We start from the raw sequence: 19700 nt of genomic DNA on the forward strand, positions 1-19700 counted from the left end.
ACATGTGCAGTAGTATTTTACAGAGGACCCATGATGGATGATAGTGCAAGAAATAAATGCAAAAGAAGGACTGAAAAGAATAATCTACTAAGATTGATTCTAAAATGTTTGCAAAATCGTAAGCCATGATCACTTCTTATAAATGTTTTCATTGTTTTGAGAAATTGGAAATATTTTTATGAAAATATACTTACATTAATAAGTAACTGGTTTGGTGATCTTTTTAAGTGAATCAATAAATGGACATTTCGATGTTGTTTCTTTAATTTCTAAGACTATATATATGTATACAGACAAACACATATGTATATATACTATATAAATAGCTGTTGAAGTTCTTTAAGAATGTAAAATGATTTTTATCATTAAAGATGATAAATACTACTGCTCTAGAATAGCTTTTCTTTCCTGTATCTTATTCAGATCATTCTCAGGTATCAGATGCCCATAAGTTCCATGTGATTCCAGCTATGAGAAAAGTGTACAAGTCTAGTTACATAAATTTGTGTATAATTTCTAAGAGTACTGAACTTTCCTGGAACCTTCTTGATAGTAGGAATTAAAAATATTTAATTGAAGACTGCTTATCTCAGAGCTACTTAATTCTTAGACTTTAACACAACTCAACAGTAGGTAAGTCTTCTAGGGCAACCCTACTCATCTTGATACTATAGCATGAAATACCTTTTTTTCTTATATTCACACAGCCAAGCAAATTCTTTCCTGCTCCTAAATCATAGCAGAGATAATCATGAAACAAATAGAAAACATCCCTTCCAGCCCTAAACTGTTTGCTCTGTTCTGCTTTACTTTCCCTAAAGAAACTATGTTAAATCATTCTAGCTTAAGATTCTTCCTGTCCTGCTTCTGACTTCTAATCAGCATGATGTATGACTCCTGTTGATGTGCCATGTTTTCCTCTCTTGGGAAAGGAAACACATCCTTCTTTGGATGACATGTCCTTTCTAGCTCTTCAAAACAGGCAGGATATGGAAGCAATGAGGAAGTTATTTTTATTTTATCCAAAGTCACGAAGACCTGGGGAAAATTTTGCTAAATCCTGCCCCCTGGATGACCTGTCTTTCATCTAAGCATTTTTATTGGTTTGTGTATTAGAAAAGCTTCTATAGAATAGAATAATTCTTCTCTTTTCCAGGTTGCTACAAATCAAGGTCAAAGTTATGGCTTAACTGTGAGGCAGAATCTGGCAAGGTTTTCCTGTAAAGAATCAAATAATAAATATTTTAGGCTTTGTATCCATGCAATCTGTTTTGATTTCTCAATTCTCCAGTGAAAGAAAAGTAGCCATGCACAGAGTGTAAATCCACAAGTATGGCTAAGTTCCAACACAACTTTATTGAGAAAAATGGTTTGTCAGATTTGCCTGGAAGGATAAAGTTTGCTGGCAAGTGTTGCAGAAAATTAAACTTTGCTTCACAATAATCTTTGTACACACATCCATATTGGCACACCTAGTGCTCTCACACTTACATACATATTGTGTTCATTGCATTGATCAATATTTGCAATTTCATCTTTCATCTAGGTAACGGTGGGTGACTCATGCCTAAAATCTTAACTATTCTGGAGACTGAGAGCCAGAGGAGTGTGAGTTTGAAATCAGCAGGGGCAAAAATAAATCTAAGACACTCCATCCATCTCCAAAAGAACCAACAAGAAGCCTGGCTAGAGGCATGACTCAAGTGGTAGAACTCCAGCCAAGCAAGCAGCTGAGCAGTTGGTAGGTCCTGAGTTCAAATTTAGTACTGATCAAAAGAAACAAAAAATCTTACCATTTCAGATTCACCTCTTTCTCATCTTTGTCTTACTTTTATCATCTTTTAATACAGCTTACATGTCTCTCCTAAAGATACTTCAAGTTGGAAGCAACATTAACCAACATTTATTAGTGTTTACAAAATAAAAGCATTTGATACCTCAAGATCCCTAATAAGCAATTTTAGACAGGCAGTGTACCTCCAAGGATCGCTATACTGATGTGATGGGTTCCAAAATCTTCCAGTATTTTCATAAATTACAAAAGCTAATTGAACCACAATGAGGACAGTACCAGGTGGACAGCACCCTGCAGAGCATGCCACCCATGCCCCCAACAAGTAACCATGTTAACTGCTCAAAAGGAAAAATCTTCAAGCTGTATTGTCATCACACAACTGTGGATTACCTAAACACTTCATGACTCTGATCCCAGGTGGGAAGATTTAGTATAAGACTTAAATATCTTCATAGAAAACTCTCCATTTTTCACTTTTCAGTCATTCTTAAATATTCCTATACATTATATGAATAGATATGTTTTTAAAAAATTTATTGTTGAATCATAGATCAAAATTATGCTGATATTTAAATAAGAAGTTTTGTCATCATTAAAGTAGACATTAGTAATAATTCTCAGTCGGAACTTTCTTCTCTTTCCCTGAAAGTTACATCAAAGTACATCCAAATAATGAGATCTGGAGAAAGGATGCGAGGTCAGTATATAATGCTGTTTTAGATGAGGCATATTAAAAATGTAAACTCTTATTGGGCACCAGTGGCATACAACTGTAATCCTAGCTACTCAAGATACAGAGAGTTGAGGATCATGGGTCAAAGCCATTCTGGACAGGAAAGTCTAGAATATACTTATCTTCAATCAAACACACACAAACACACACACACATACACACACACAAACAATTTGTTATAGGTAATACCTTGTTGATATTAACTTTTTATCAATTATCTCAAAAGAATGCACCTATATTTAATAAGGACAAAACATTTACATTTTTAAATTGGCCACTCAATTACAGGGATAATAGAATCATCTCTTCATTGTATAGATACTATTTCCTCTTTGAAAAATATTCCGTGGTGTTACAATGTTGATTTCTCCTTCTGCATCAACAGTTTGTCTAATGGTTTAATATCCATTGAGATATTTTTTCTAATTGTCTAATTTCTTATATTTACTTACATTGTCTTTTATAGTGAACTTTTCCACATCCATTAAAATATTTACCAGAAATTTGGAAATTACAAGCGAAATAGCAAGAAATATGCTGAATCATTTCCCTTTTATTAATAAATTGCAAGAAGTGGAGTTTACTTAAGTTTGTGTTAACCTGGATTCTTAAAAATAAAAAAACCCTAAGGCAAGGGCTTATCTGTAACTCATTTCCATTCGCATGGAATTTTACAGAATCAAGGATGCTAAGAAACGGGACTTGGAGAAAATGACAGAGTATTATAAACCTGGTGCTGCTTAAAATATGCAAGCTGATTGTGAGTGTGTTTGGGTGCTGGAGAGGCTCCAAAAGTAGTTGTTTGGGGGAACATCTGTCTCTGAAGAGATCAGGATAATTTATTAATTGGCTTCCATTTCTTATTAGTCAAAGACTTACTGTTTGCATGAGACCACACAAGTACCACAGCATCAAATGACTGTATCAAAGGCACAACGCATAGGAAGGGGAGTATCTGCTTGGCTGGGTACCCGGGTAGACACTCTATGCTGTATCTGAGACAAAACAAGTAGACAAGGATCTGAGATGTATGGGTAACTGAGGGGATCCAAGTTGAACCAAAAATGCCTATCTCTAATTAACATATAATTTCTATCTCTGGACCGTTCTTTTCCTCTATGAGACTTCTCTTTCCCCAGATCTGAGCAGTTCATTGGATTACCATAGACACATGGCATAATATGGACATCTATGTTTCATAATATTAACTATAATCTTTTTGTGCGTGGTTCTAACGTTCGAACTCAGGACTTAGTGTTGAAAATACTCTATGACTTGAACCACACCTCCAATTCTTTCTTGATTCAGTTATGTGTTAGATAAAGCTGTTTATTTTTTGCCCCAGACTCATTTCCTATTCCAGGCTTACTGCCTTGCTGAGATCACAGATATGTCCCACTGTTTCTAAGTCCTTTGTTGAGATGGGGTCTTGCAAAATTTTTGCCCCTTCTAGCTTTGCCCCATCTCCAACTCCTGAGTAATTGAAATCATAGGCTTTAGACACCACCTCTAATCATATTTTAATGTTGAGTTCAACATTAAAACTAATGATGATTTCATTCACATATTTTTGCAGTACAGATACCTTCAAACAGATTATTTTACTTCTGACACTATCTCATCAGTTTGTGAACATTGCCTTTCAACAAATAAACAGCTATTTCTCTATCATTAATTCTCTATAACTCACAATCACATGAGGCAATAAATCCTTAAGTTGAGAACTATGGCTTAGTACTTCCATGGAAAATTCCAGAACATGTTTGAGAGTCACAGGTAAGAGATATTTCAGAGATATTCACTTTTAAATGATGTATATTCCAAATCTAGTTCAGTTTTAACAAGACAGTGTGCTAATTTGAATTATTTAAGTTGCTATATGCCTTCTCTAGCAGTAGAAAAGCCCAATGCAAAATTAATTATATGAATAACATCTTCATCCATCATACAAAAGGAATGGTCTTAAGATAACATCACTGATATTACTTCTAGTTGAATTTCTAAATGAAATAGAATATTGCTTTTTATTTGATTTTTGCTTACAAATGCTTTAACCGATGTACAAAGGTCTATGCTATAATGTCATATTCTTTGTCAAGTCAGTTTTCTGACACATAACTGTGTCTGTTTTCAAATGTATAGAAATTGGTTTTGTTGGCTTGTTTTGAATAGTTATATATATGTATAAGCTGTGTGAATCAAAATCGTGCGGACAGGAGTGTAGACACGATTTTTGGTTTGTCTTCAATTCTGCTTTCAGCACATTGTTCACAGATCCGTCGGCTTCTTAGTAAATGTCTGTATGGAGATTTCTAACCTCAGCGAGTCAGGTAGGAGGTCAAAACCTTGAGTTTAGAGTACGTTTACTGGAATTGCCTGGCTTTCTCAGCTCGTAGGCTCCCTCTGCTGTAAGGTGTCAGGCATTCTATTTAATGAAGGCTTGTTATTTCCTTTTGCTCTCTCTCATCTTTTTTTTTTAATTTAATTTTATTGTGCAGATGATGTACAGAGGGGTTATAGTTACATATGTAAGGTAGTGAGTAAATTTCTTGTTGAACTTGTTACCCCCTCTCTCATTTTTCTCCCATCTATCCTCCCCTCTAACCCCCCCCCCAAGTTGTACAGTTCATTTCCAACATATTGTGAGTATCTCTGTTGCATTTGGTTCCTCCTTTGTCCTTTATCTCATCTTTTTGTTGTTCCCCTTCCCTTCCCTAATTCAGAAAAATATATATATTACTCAGAATCAAATACCGTGACAACATGAGATAAACCATAGGAAAAAGAAAAAAACACCAAAGATAAAAGAAATCAATTGGTACATTAAAAACAACAACAACACATACAAACATCTTGTGTCTCTCATCTTTTGTGCAGGTCTCCTCCTCCAGGGACTTAGAGTTTACTGCTGTTCCAGCCTAGAGGGTCTTGTGTTTACTGAGTTTAGGGGAGAATGAGTCACTGTTCCCACTCTTTCCATTCCAAAATTGTCAGCTGTTTCTCAGAATACTCTCTTTCTACCCACTGCACTGTGACTTCCACACTGAACAGATCTACTTTTTCTTTTCCACTTGTTTTGGTTTATTTTGGTGCCAGTATTGGTGTTCAAGCTCAGGGATTAGATACCATTCTTTAGCTTTTCCTCTCAAGGCTACCTCTCTACCACTTGAGCAACACCTCTACTTCTGGCTTTTTGATGGTTAATTGGAGGAGGTAAGAGTCACATGGACGTTTTTGCCCTGGCTGGTTTCCAACAGTGATCCTCAGATCTCATCCTGCTAAGTAGCATTACGAATATGAACAACCAGTGTCCACTTCCGAACAGATCTACTTTCATCCTTCCCATAGACACTCCAACATTCACCCTAAGAAGAGGGTAAATTTGTGGCTTTTCTTTATCTGGTATTGGAATTAGTACTAAAGTATTGTTTAAAATGATTTTTGGTAAGAATTTCAAAAAGAAACTGTAAAGGAATTGGGGTCAGGACTGTTGGAATACAGAAGTCCTGAGAACTTCTCAAAGCCTCTGCCTTGAGAGTTCTCTTTTTATATCCCTTCTACACAAACAAGTAGAGAAATGAAGCTGGCTGACTAAGCCCTGGAGCATCCCAACTAGAGTCAGATCTTCCATGTTACTGCAGCAGGGAAAAATCATGCATTCTAAGTCATATATTTTCTTCAGAGGGGACCAGCTAAAGCAAAAGTCCCTTCTATTACTGAAGTATGGTAAATGTGGCCTAGGACAAACAATGCTGGGCACCCCAGTGTTCTTAGAGGTAATGGGTGGACGTTGGTGGCATCTGAAGCAACTCTTAGTTCAGTGGTTTAAATGAACCCACATTGTTCTCCAAAAAATCTTTTCATAGTTTTAAAGAACAATACAAGCCAAGGTCCCCAGTGCCTGTTGGTACCCATATGATATCAAACTGCTGATGACCCTATCATGAATAAAAACAGAATAATGCCTAGATAATCACTAGATATGTGCATCTAAGAATGACTTCTTTCTCATGTGCCTTGGGCCATCATTCTTAACTCTTAATTGCATAATATAATTATTTGAGGAACTTAAAAATACTAATACCTGAGCCCTACTCCAGACCAATGAGATGGTTTGTGGATGGGTCCCAGGTAAAGTGGCCTTTTTTCTTTCAAGTTTTTCAGGTACAACTAATATGCAACAGAGCTAAAGACCACGGATTCAGAAGGTGTGTTTATTAATTTTGAAATCCAAGTATATAGAAAATGTAGCTGTATCAGAAAGGACCATTAGTCAAACAGTTACTGAAATGCTGGTGTGATTACAGATCATGAGACCAAGTCAGGAGGATGGACGCTCAACCTGTGATATATAGTGAAAACATTGCTCAAATGTCAGCAGAGAACTTCATAGAGCAGTATCCCTCTATGAGACATTTTTAATGATTTAATATCTTACATTTTTACCACATCATGATACAACATATTTTGCTACTTTTCAGGATTTATCTTAAAAGGGACCACATATTACTTTCTAAAGAAGCAATCATATTTTTATACAGCATTCTGTTTTCAAGTAACAGAAAAGATCATTTAGGGCACAGCAGAATATAAGCAGTGTTACTGTGGATGAGAGTCAGTATTATTGAAAGAGATGGCCACACAGCCCCTGTGTGCTGCCTCTAATCATATTATACAATCAACACAACCTCATCTGGAACCTGACATTATAAAAGAAAATAAAAATTCTGTATAGTTCTGTGTTCATGCAATTGTTTTGTTTTTCTCAAATGCTTAAAAAAAACAAAGGTTTTGGTGTCAGAACATTTAAAAGTATTTCAGTCGGGGCTGGGAAGGTGGCTCAGTGGTAGAGTGCTTGCCTGGCATGCATGAGGCCCTGGGTTCAATTCCTCAGCACCACATAAGGAGAAAAAGCCAAAAGTGGCACTGTGGCTCAAGTGGTAGAATGCTACCCTTGAGCTAAAGAATTGAAGGACAATGCTCAGGCCCCATGACTGAAAAAAAAGAGTGTCTCAGTCTCTTTAAGAGGAAAGAAAGAATGACTGGATCATTTAACAGCTAGTCTACTTCTGAGTCATTAAATAATCACTATTTCCTATAGATCCTGGGGAAGTCAGACAATAATGCAGCATATTTCCCTAGCTCTTAGCATTTGTGCAAACATAAAGAACAATGAAAGCATTATTTAATTGAAGAAGTAATGCTGTATACTTTATTTCTCTCAGCTTCAGCCAAAACCAGGTTTTCAGGGGTTTGCCAGTATTGTTGGTGGTTTTGCATACCCTCTTTCTAATTGGATTCATGAATAATCAAAGTGGGTTTGAAAAAGTGAAAGATTCAAGGGAGTATTTTTCACCTTATGATCCACTGTTTGCAGCAAAATTGTAAAGATGCATATATATGTATATGAAAATCTACTTTGAGTAATCTACATTTTTGTATTTGGAGATTGTTTTTAAAAATGAAAAGGAAGTCAGGTGCCAGTGGCTCAGATCTATAATTGTAGCTACTCAGGAGGCTGAGATTTGAAGATCACGGTTCAAAGCCATCCCAGGCAGGAAAGCTCGTGAAACTTATATCTGCAATAAATCACCAGAAAACTAGAAGTGGCACTGCGACTCAAGTGGTAGAGCACTCACCTTGAGCTGAAGATCTGAGGGACAGCTCCCAGGCCCAGAATACAAGCCCCATGACCAACAGAAAAAAAGAAAACAAGAAAGAAAAAAAAGGAAGAGGAAAAGAAAGTATGAAGCTGTTATTTATCCTGTGTTGGTTATATATCTATTGATAATATACAAATTTGACATGATTTGCCTCTACATGTTATCTACAATTGTATTTGCAACAAAAACCTTTATATGAACATTTACTGTAAAGAGTCCTTTCTATGAAAGCATCATTATACAGGGATGATACCAAAAGAATGTAAGAAAAGACTGCATTACTTTGTAATCATTTCTCATGAGTGTTTCATAATAGTCAATAAAGTTGTTTTCATTGCCTTTAAAAATAGAATTAAAAAATTAGAAATGTATTTCTAACATATACTTTGTGTGGAGCAGTGGTAGGGGTGGTGGTAAGTGTGCTGGTCCTAGAGCTTGAATTCGGGAGCTGTGTGTTGTCCCTGAGCTTTTGTGCTCTACCACTTAAGCCATAGCTCCACTTCTGGCTTTTTGGACAATAATTGGAGATAAGAGTCTCACAGTCTTTCCTGTTGAGGCTGGCTTTAAACCACAATCTTCAGATCTCAGCCACTGAGTAGGAAGGATCATATACACAAGTTACTAGCACCCACTTACATAGACCTTTTCATATGTTTGTTTCTGACATTGCTTAGTACATTACTAAAATTAGAAATGAGCCAGCTTTGGATTAGAAAAGAACCCATGAGCTTATATCTGAACATTATTTTATTATCTTCCACATTATAATAGTGACTGTGGCAGGTTTTATTTTGGGGATTTTCTTCATGTTTTAGTTCCAAATGTTAAAGTGTTTTTCCTGTCAATTTGCTAAAAGAAAGAGAGAGGCAACTTTTCCAGAAATAGTACCAATGGCAGGTTTGAAACCTATATTTTTAAAGTAATTTTGGGATCTATTGTTATTCTGGGTCTTCTGAGGAGCAGACATCAAGACGTAATTACATGTGCAAGAGATTTATTAGGCACATTACCTTGGAGAGTGAGTGGGGAGGGAGCCACGGGGAGCAATCAATGCATATGTAGCTGATGTGCAAGAGAGAAAATAGAAAGTAATTGTGTATAGAAGCATCTTATCCTTGGTGTAGTCCTTAGAAATCTCATCAAGGATATCATGGAGTCATTTAGCCAAAATCAACCTCCAGGAGCAGCTCTTCTGAAGCCTCCTGCTGTGCCCGACCACTGACTGTGAGCTGTCTATTGAAAGTATGATTTTTGTCAAGGACTGGGTGTTGATGGATTTAGAATTCAGCCACTGGAACCCGAAGTCAACAACTGTCCCTGAAGTCTAATAGCTCCTCTTCACAGCCTCCACTTCTCCAAAGTAAAGCGAGCACAATACAATACTTTATCTCACATATTATGTCTTTTATACAAAACTCTAAAATGACTAAAAAGAAAATCTAGTTCAAAGTTGTTTATATCTACAACAAGAATAAGAAGCACTGCATGCTTCTTCATATTAAAAATGCACTGTGATCTAAAAAGTTAGTTATATAGAAAACTCTTCCCCCAAATCACATCACCTACAAAAATCATTCACTTTATGAGAGGGAAAAAGAACATAAATGCTTTTCTTGATAGAAATATAGATTGCTTTTGTTTATTTATTTTGGTTTTTAAAAATGTGTTCCCTCAGTTATATCTCCATTTTCCTCTTTTTGCCAAACTATGTAGGTACATTCCTGCCTATAGAAGCAGAGGGATTTGAAGGCTATCAGCAAATATGTGATTTATGATAGTTTTTTTTTCAATACAGATATGGCTCACTTAACACTTTTAGTAAACTCATTGACTAATTATTAATTCAATTACATGTGGAACAATGTGATAATAGCAAGGCAAGAGGCTGGAATGGGAGAGTTGCAGGCCAGGGAACAGATGGCATACATCACTGCTTCCCAACCTAGGGACTTGGTTCCACTGGTATCCTCTTCACCTACCAAGACATTCTCATTCTCAGTCCTCAACAACAACCCACCTGACAGTCATTCCTTTAATGATTACCTCCCTGTGGCTGAACCCTACTGTGGTATGTGATACCACCATTTTGCTATATAATTGTTTTCTGCATGTTTAACTCTCATCTGTCTTCAATTTCTCGATCTGTTAAATGTCTTGATTTTGTGTTCACCTTTTCATATAAATCCCATTTAGTGCTGCTTAAAGAATGAGAAAAAAATGTGTCTTGAATTCTGGCCCAGTTTCAGACAAAGTAATTAACATTATGGTTGCTGATGAATGCTTATAATCTTTTAACCAAAGCAATTCTTGTGTCTAAATGACATCAAAGGAGAGAAAAATGCTCCTTCCAATGAAAGACACTGAAAGGCAAATAATCATGGAGAACAATTAAAGTTGGAAAATCAAATCATAACACTACTAAATCTATGATTCTCAGTTATAGCATCTGCAGAGACAAGAAGGCTGCAGTTTCTTGATAGGAATGTGATGAAACTACACACACACACACACACACACACACACACACACACACACACACACACACAGAGAGAGTAGTATTTAAGGATGTATGGATCCTTTGACTAAAAAGTAATTTAAAATATATAAGAATTGAAGTTCGATTGACAAATTTGCGGACACACTAGACATCTTTATAAATTGTTAATAGGGATCTATATTAAATGATAATTTAAAAATATATTTCCAATTATTGCATTGTATATGAAACATTGAGTCAATACATAATATATACCACCTGATATTTTGCAGTTGACCCTACTAAGAATCAGTCAATATTGTCAATTTGAAAAAAATGTTGAATTTTGGAATAATATATTTAAGTTTAACAAAGAATCAGTTTGTTACTACATTGATTTTTTCATGGTTAAAAGGTATTCTTTCCCATTGAAAGACAGCTCAAGGGAAAAAAAGTTGCAACTAGCATACATAAACACCCACGTTTGAGGTGGGCACCAGTGGTTCACACCTGTATTCCTAGCTTTCAGGAGGCTAAGATCTTAGGATCATGATTCAAAGGCAGCCCAGACAGAAAAGCCCTTGAGACTATAATCTCCAATTAACCTTCAGAAAATCGCAAGTGAGCTATGGCTCAAAGTGTTAGAGCACTAGCCTTGAGTTGAATGCCTGAGGGAAAGTGCCCAGGTCCTGAGTTAAAACCTCATGACCCACAAAAACAAAACTGACAATAAAATAATTCACCAGAGTCTGGAAGAAGATGGTGGAGGAGAAGCTGTGAGCTAAACAAGCTCTCTCACAGGAAGCAGTTTTAATGTTCCAGTAAAAAGTCCTAGGCTAGAGAATCACACCAAGTGTGCCATCACAGTACAAAGAGTTTGGCCAGAGAGGAAAAATCCAGGCAGCTGGGTCAAGGAGACAGATCTGAGCACTTATCAGTGTCTACAGCAGCAGCTACTGTTGCTGTGGCTGCCATATCAACAGAGAGAGCCTGGAACAAAGGCACCAGATGCTGTGTGCAAGCGGATTCTACTCACCCCCAGCAAAAACTGACAAGGAGCCGAATTTTTCATCCTGCTGATCACAGACCAGAGAGGGCCCAGAAACCAAGAGGCTTGCTTGAGTACACCCAAGACAACCTCACTCCTTCTCATGGAGCAACAGTGGGAAGGTAGCCCCTCCCCACCACTGGAGAAGAACACCATCTTTGATAATGACAAAGGCCCAGACGGGGCAGCTAGCTCCAACTCAGGCCTTGGAATAAAACAATAGGAGCCATTCACCAGGTCACAGGAACCTGACCTTATTTGCCAGGCTCAGCTCCACCCAGGGGAAAGTCACCCTTCCCAGGCAAAGGAAGCTCCGCTCCTAGAGGAGTGACTTTCTTCACTGGGTAAACAGAGCCAGATGTACCCCTCCCCACTGCAGCCTAGACAGCAGGAAGGGTAAAGACAAACAATTGAAACTCAGTAAACATCAATCCTGAGAATGGTTCCAGGCTAGGCTGTGTGAGTGTCTCAGGAGCTGGCCCCTCAGGGAGAAGCTACGGATTGCTGATAGCTCTCAACCTTACCCAGAACATGGTCTCATCACAGCAACTCCAAGCTGGAGGAAACAGCCACTTCCCTCTTTTGTGATACTCAAAACAGATCTCTCTCAAACTAAACTACCCTGGGAGGAGGATCAAAAAATCCTGGATAAGGCAGAGCATTTTTTGCCTGCCCAAACAAATTGACTTAAGAAAACAATCAAGCCACAGGAAAACCAAACCAGAGACTCCACCAAGAGGCTGGTTAGGGACACAGGGGAGATACAAGATCTCCCCTCCCCCCCCAAAAAAAAATCAAATAACTCATTTTCCACATAATTTTTTAAAAAATTGTTTCCTACTTTTTTCTTTCATAATTTTTTATTTTAGGTGTGTGTGTGTGTGTGTGTGTGTGTGTGTGTGTGTGTGTGTGTGTGTGTGTGTGTGCATGTGCATTTATCTCTTTTAACCTTTTGTCCTATTTTTTGGCGTCATTTAATTGCTGTTCTGCTCAGCCTCAGATATGTACCATCATTGATTATTAGACCTTACCCTTCATTGTGTACGTACTTAAATCAGTAATTGATTACTCAATTCACAACCTCTAAGGCTTAACTTCTTTTTAATTTTTAATTTTTAAATTTTTCCTTTTTACCTTTCTCCTCCTCTCATCCTATTCTTTTCTTCTATCAATATTATTTCTTTATCTTACATAATTTTCAAGTGTTTCATTTTCTTAAGTTTAAATTTTTCTTTTTCCAGTTTTTCTTGTTACTTTATCTTTCTCCTTTCATTCTGTCTATTCACTTCCTCTCTGAGATTAGGACTTGCTTAAATTCATTTTTTCTTTTTACCTCTGCACATCCTTCTAATCCTATTTTTACCCACAATTCTCCCTAAACCTATTAATTTCTGGTTTTCTGAATCCCTCTTTGATATCCTTAGCCCATTAATCCATAGTTGTTTTAGGTTCAATAGATTTTTATCAGTTAACTAGATTGTATCTGCAGCCATTTTGACTGTGCAACTACAGGACTCTGGTTGAAGCTTGCCTTAAAATAGTGTTCAAGTTAAAATAGTGTTCATACCAAATGGGCAGAACAAGCCGGAGAAAAGCAAGAAAAATTACGAGTCCAGGTATCTCAGCTCCCACTCATGATAATCAGGTGACAGAACAGTGAATGTATAATCCAGAGGGCAGTTCTCAAAAAGCTCTACAAACACTACTGGTAAACATGGTGAATGAAAATATTGAAAGCCTGCAAAGGAATCACTGTGAATATGATAGGGAGCAAGACGATGCTAACCAAAGATTAATACAGGAACTTCCCAAGCATGATGGGGCTAACCAAAAATTAATACAGAAATCTCGTGACCTTGAGGATCCTAGCAGAGAACTTCACAAACATGCAAAAAGATAGGCCTATTTACATACAAGAAGCTTTTAGAATCGCAAATAATCCAGACCAAAACAGGACATCCCACCATCACATTATAATCCATGCAGGATCAATTCAGATCAAGGAAAGGATACTTAAAGCTGTCAAAAGAAAAGATCAATCACCTAAAAAGGGAAACCAATTAGAATAACATTAGATTTCTCAGCAGAGACAATTAAAGCAAGAAGAACCTGAAATGATGTATGCCAAGCCCTAAAGACAAACAACTATCAACCAAGAATACTGTACCCAGCTAAACTCTCCTTCATAATGGAAGGCCAAATAAAAACATTCCATAACAAAGAAAAACTGAAACAATATATCTCCACCAAACCAGCCCTACAAAAGATACTTAAAGATGTCTTATGCATACAAAAACCAACAAGACCACAATAAAGGCCAAGAAACCACACCCAAACTGAGAATCCAAGAACCATAGGAAGAACCAAGTTATCACAGCCCCCAAAAAGGTGGATAACTTGGCAGCAACTACCAAACACATTTCAGTCCTAACTTTCAATATTAATGGGCTTAACTCTCCATTTACGGGACAGAGATTGTCCAGTTGGATTAAAAAGCAAGATCCTATATCTGCTGCCTTCAAGAATCACACCTTACCCATAAAAACAAACATATTCTGAAAGTGAAAGGCTGTAATAAAATCTACCAAGCAAATGGCCCCCATAAACAGGCGGCAGTTGCAATCCTAATTTCAGATAAAATAGACTTCAAATTAAAATTAGTGAGAAGAGATAAATCTCTTATCTATCTTATCTCAATATATGCAGAAAAATCATTTGACAAGATCTAACACCCCTTATGATGAAAGCTCTGGAAAAACTAGGAATCCATGGAACATTCCACATACATTAAAGGCTGTATATGACAAACCTACAGCCAGCATTATACTTAATGGTAAAAAACTAAAACCATTTCCTCTAATCTCAGGAATGAGACAAGGATGTCCACTCTCTCCACTTCTCTTCCATTTAGTATTAGAATGCCTAGCTACAGCAACAAGATAAGATGCAAACATAAAGGGTACCGAAATAGGGAAAGAAGAAGTAAAACTCTCCCTCTTTGCAGATGACATGATTTTGTATTTAAAGAATCCCATGGACTCCACTCCCAAATTACTCAATCTGCTTCAAAACTTTGGCAAACTAGCAGGATATAAAATTAACCCTCAAAAATCAATGGCTTTTCTGTATGACAACAATGAGAAGAGTGCCACTGAAATCAGGAAAGCAACTCCTTTTGTAATAGCCCCATAAAAAATAAAATACCTAGGAACTAACTAAAGAAGTGAAGGACCTCTCTGATGAAAACTTTAAAAACCTGAAAAAGGAAATCAAATCAGAACTTAGAAAGTAAAAAAACCTCCCATGCTCTTGTACCAGAAGAATCATGAAAATGGCTATGCTACCAAGGTTATCTACAAATTCAGTGTGATACCTATCAATATTCGAACCTCATTCTTCAATAAAATAGAAGAAGGAATCCAAAAATTTATATGGAACAATAAAAGGCCCTGAATAGCAAAAACAATCCTTAACAGAAAGAATAGTGCTAGAGGAATTTCAATACCAAATTTCAAACTCTACTACAAAGCCATAGTAATCAAAACAGCTTGGTACTGGCACAAGAACAGACCTCAGGACCAATGGAATAGAATTGAAAACCCTGAAATGAACCTACAGACCTATAGCCATCTAATCTTTGATAAAGGAGCATAAGAAAGGCAGCCTTTTCAGTAAATGGAACTGGCAAAATTGGTTAGTCACCTGTAGAAAACTAAAGCTAGATTCTTATATATCACCCTGAACCAGATTCAACTCCAAATGGATCAAAGACCTCAGAGTCAAACCAGACACCTTGAAAACATTACAGGACAGAATAAGAGAAACCCTAGATCTCCTTGGCACAGGCCGAAATTTTCTTAATAGAGACCAAGAACCCCCCCCAAAAAAGAATGGTTGGACAAATGGGATTGCATGAAGCTGAAGAGCTTCTGCATGGCAAAGGACATAGCTAGCAAGATCAATAGAAAAAAAAAAAAGAAAGCCCATTGGATTGGGATAAGATCTTCACTAGCCATACAATGGACAAGGGTCTCAAATCTAAAATACACATGGAACTCAAAAAATTAAATCTCCCAACAACAAATCCTCAAAGAAACAACTGCCTGACAAATAAGTAGACTAAAGATTTAAAGAGAAACTTCTCTGAAGAGGAAATAAGAATGGCCAATAGACATATGAAGAAATGCTCTACCTCTCTAGCCATAAAAGAAATGCAAATCAAAACAGCACTGACATACCACCTCACCCCAGACAGAATGGATATAATCAAGAGCTCCATTAACAACAGATGATGGAGGGGATGTGGCCAAAATGGAACTCTACTGCATTGTTGGTGGGAGTGAAAAATTGGTCAACCACTTTGGAAAGTAATATGGGAGGTTCCTCAGAAGACGCCACATATAGCTCCCCTATGACCAAGCAATCCCATTTTGGGCATTTACCCAAATGATCACAAACAAGACCATACTAGAGCTACCAGCACAACTATATTTATTGCAGCATTATTTACCATAGCTAAGTTATGGAACCAACCCAGATGCCCCCAGTAGATGAATGGATCAAGAAAATGTGGCATATATATATATATATATATATATATATATATATATATATATATATATGAATTCCATGCCTCCATCTGAAAGTATGCATCTCTCCCTTTGTTGGGAAATGGAAAGAATTGGAAAAAAAATTATATTAAGTGAAGTAAGCCAGGCCCAAAGAAACATAGGTCCTATGGTTTCCCTTATTTGCAATAACTAGTATATGTCTAGGACAAGCAGAAAAGGTCCAAAGCTATGTACATATGACCAGATAAGGTGATGTTAAGTGAAATGAACCCCAAGATAGGGACACAAGTGTGTGTGTGTGTTTTTTTTTCTTTCTGGCTATTGTTTCTAATATATTTATAATGTACCATGTGATTTTTTTGGGGTCGGTCGTGGGACGTGAACTCGGCTTGTGCACTGTCCCTGTGCTCTTCAGCTCAAGGCAAATGCTCTACCACTTGAGCCACAGCACCACTTCCAGTTTTCTAGTGGTTTTTATTGGAGATAAGAGTCTCACGGTCTTTCCTGTCTGGCTTTGAACTGAGATTCTCGGATCTCAGCCTCCTGAGTAGCTAGGATTACAGGCCTGAGCCACTGGCGCCAGCCTGTACCATGTGATTTCTTTGTTTCTAGGTATGTCCCTCCCTCACGGTATAACCCTGTTTTCATTTTATTTGATGTTGGTGCTCTGCATCTTGTATATAAACTTCTCTAATTTGGGGAGGGGAAGGGCAAAAAACAAAATGCTTAAATGGGGATACAGGTTGACCCATTGTAACAATGAGATGTACAAGACACTATGTTGAAAACATACAATGTAGCTGGGGGGAGGGGCATGTAGTTGTGGAGGTGAGAGGGAAGGGATGGTAGAGGAAAATCAAAGGAGGAGGCAACAATGCTCAATAGTAAATGTACTCATTTCCTTGCTCATGTAACTGTAACCACTCTGTACAATATTTTTATGATAAAAACATTAAAAAAATAACTCGCCAAATTTGGAAAGACTTGGAAAGAACTCTATTAAGCAAAGTAAACCAGACCCAGATGGGTTGCATGGTTTCCCTCATTTGTGTTAACTAGAACATGTCTATAAATCTACAAGTAAACTAAAAACATTGAGTGATAAGTAAGGGATTGCAAATGAATTAACTGAAGTGTTATAGATTAAAAGGGCACTACAAATTATATAATTGTATTAAAAGATCAAGTCAAAGCCCAACAAAATAAGTACCAGGAAATAGACACTTGCCACAAAGAAGGGTAGGACCAAGAGGGGAAGGAAAGAAGAATGAAGCAGGAAAGAGGAGAAAACAAAGACAACAATTCATTGTATATATCACAGAACTGAGACATGAAACGGTCGGAATAGGTTGAAAGGGGATAGAGATGTTTAAGTGATGCCATAGATCAAGATGCATAATACACATAAACTGCTTTGCTAAAAGGCAGCCCCCCAAAAATATGTAAAGTTAAGATAAGTAAGGACAGGGGTGGCCAGGGAGGGATGGGTAAGAATTATGAAAAAGGTGACATTGATCATGAACTGTATCTATAAGTTGCTTTGATGAATGGCAATTTCTTTGTACAAGTGCTTGAAGAAAATAAAAATATTCAGAAAAGAAACCCAAATTTGAGCTTCCACAACCCTTTTTATTTACTCAATACATGTACAACTTGAATAATTGTCTATTGAAGAAGATAAATTTTCTAAACCATATGATGGATTCTTCATTTCAAAAATTTTCTTTGCTATATAAAGATGGTTTCTGTACAAAAATTACAATGCTAAAAGGTTTATTAATATTTTGCTAGCATACATTAACATCCATTGATGTGTAGAGTGTTCTTTGAACAAGTTTACCCAATCTATCATATTCCATTCCTCCTTTTTCTCCTCCTCCTTTTCCAAGTGTTGTTTCAGTTTATGCTATCTATCTATTGAACTATCTATCTATCTATCTTTCTATCTATCTATCTATCTATCTATCTATCTATTTGTCTATCTGTAATTTATTTAGATACTCTCCACTCCCTGTAGAACTTCTTTTCGCCTTCTCTCATCCACTGATTCTTGCAGACAATCTCTCTTTCACTCATGTTTTATCATCACCATCATCTTCAATGGAAAAATAAACTTGTCTTAAAGGATTTTTAAAATCTTTTTTTATTACCAAATAACATCATAATTTATCATCATCTTTGGGACCTTTATTCTCTATCTACATTTCATAGCTTCCATGTGCTAACAAAACCATTGACAAGCAGATAGAATTCAGCCACTGTTCACAAATTTCAAATTAAAATATTTATGAGTTTGTTGTGCGTTATATAACAATAAATGAAATAACAGACCATTTATTGGTTCACTGTCCATCTGTTCCCACTGTAATTTAAATTATAAAGGGAATATAATCTTGAGCTGGAAGAGATAACTGCTACCCAGTGCCAATTCCATAGTTTCTCTCTTATGCATGAATCTGGTTAGTAATAGCATCGTTGCCCAGAGCAACATGCTTATAGAGGAAAAAGTAAATAAAAATTTTAAAAATGCTTTGTTGGAAGAATGACCAGGATTGGGATAGAATTATTCATATCTCATTCATTCTGTAAAACAGAACAGAAATAACAATAATGAGAATGGAAATAGGACCAATATTTGAGAATTATTTTTAAATTAAAATAAATGCCCAAATTAGAAAATGCTGTGAAATGGAAAAGTGGTTATATATAGAATATTTACAAGATGATTGCTGCTTCATTTTTTATATAAAAGTCTTATTTTTATGAAATGAAATAACTGAACTTTTTTCAATTTGAGTAAAATATATTTCCTACAATTGTGCAAACATCATATTTGGTTGAATAATTATAAAATTAGCAGTAATTTGCTGTCTTAAAACAGACAAAATACAATCCATCAAGAATAATTATGCAGCACATGAGCATGATAAACTAATACATGTAGATAAATATTTAACTTGACTTCCATGATTATTGAAAATAGTTTAAAAAAGGCAGAAACTATTTTTCCTAATGGGTATGGTACTTTTAAATGTTTTTTTTTTCTTTTTCTATCAGATTTCAGTCACAGAAGTAAATTACTGAAGTACACAAAATTGATTACATAGATTTGATCATTTTAGGGAACTGATTAAATAGTTAAGGGAGATTATTTATTCTCAGTCTGATTGTGTAACAGAAAGCAATCTGGCAGAGCATAAAGAAGAATGACAGATGTGTAGTGGGAACAGACAGCACAAACTAAATGGGAATTGTAAGGACCAGTAAAGTCCACGTGGATAAGCTGGACCTCGAATATTTATGCATATAGAACAACAAGCAGGAATCTATGGGGTAGAGCAAAAGCCAGAATTGTTGTGGTCTCAATATCTGTTCTACCCCAGAGAAGCAAACTAGCAGGTAAGTGATAACATA

Source organism: Dipodomys merriami, unplaced genomic scaffold (genome assembly GCF_024711535.1).
Source record: "Dipodomys merriami isolate MVZ:Mamm:240054 unplaced genomic scaffold, mDipMer1.0.p SCAF_21, whole genome shotgun sequence".
NCBI classification, from domain to species: Eukaryota; Metazoa; Chordata; class Mammalia; order Rodentia; family Heteromyidae; genus Dipodomys; species Dipodomys merriami.